Below are 704 nucleotides of genomic sequence, written 5' to 3'. Positions count from 1 at the left end.
ATTGATGCAATGGAAGAGAGAATTAATGAGATTGAAGACAAATACCTGAATACTTCTTTGGAAAGGGATCAATCAGAAAAATGATCAAAACAAAATTGAGAAGGCCTCAGGTTCATGTGGGATACCATCAAAAAGAATAACTGTGTCATTGAAAATCCAGAACAGGAAGAGATAAATAAAACCACTGAGAAAATTGTCCAAGATTTGTTAGAAGAGAACTTCCTTGACATGATGAAAGATGAGAATATGTCCATTCAGGAAGTCCAATGAACCCTAAAAAGAATAGATCCCAAAAGAAAATCACCAAGACATGTCATCCTCAAACTCACCAAAACCAAAGACAAAGAAAAGATCCTGAGAGCAGCAGAGGAAAAATGAAAAGTTGCCTACAAAGAGCAACCAATAAGACTAAACTCAGATTTCTTGGCAGAAACCATTCAGGCAAGAAGACAATAGGACAGTATATATAAAACCCTGAAAGAGAAAAATTTCCAACCAAGAATGACATACCCAGCAAAATTGTCCCTCAAATATGATGGTGAAATTAGGACATTTCCAGATAAGCAGAAATTAATGGAATTTGTTAAAACCAGACCAATCATACAAGAAATGCTAAAGGGAGCCCTTTGGACAGAGAAGCAACAACAGCCAACAACTGACCATTAACACACATGATGACATAACCCAGAAACCAACCCAGCTAT

Source organism: Orycteropus afer, unplaced genomic scaffold (genome assembly GCF_000298275.1).
Source record: "Orycteropus afer afer isolate SDZICR_OR568_19922 unplaced genomic scaffold, OryAfe1.0 scaffold00492, whole genome shotgun sequence".
Lineage (NCBI taxonomy): Eukaryota > Metazoa > Chordata > Mammalia > Tubulidentata > Orycteropodidae > Orycteropus > Orycteropus afer.
This window is presented reverse-complemented; position numbering follows the sequence as displayed.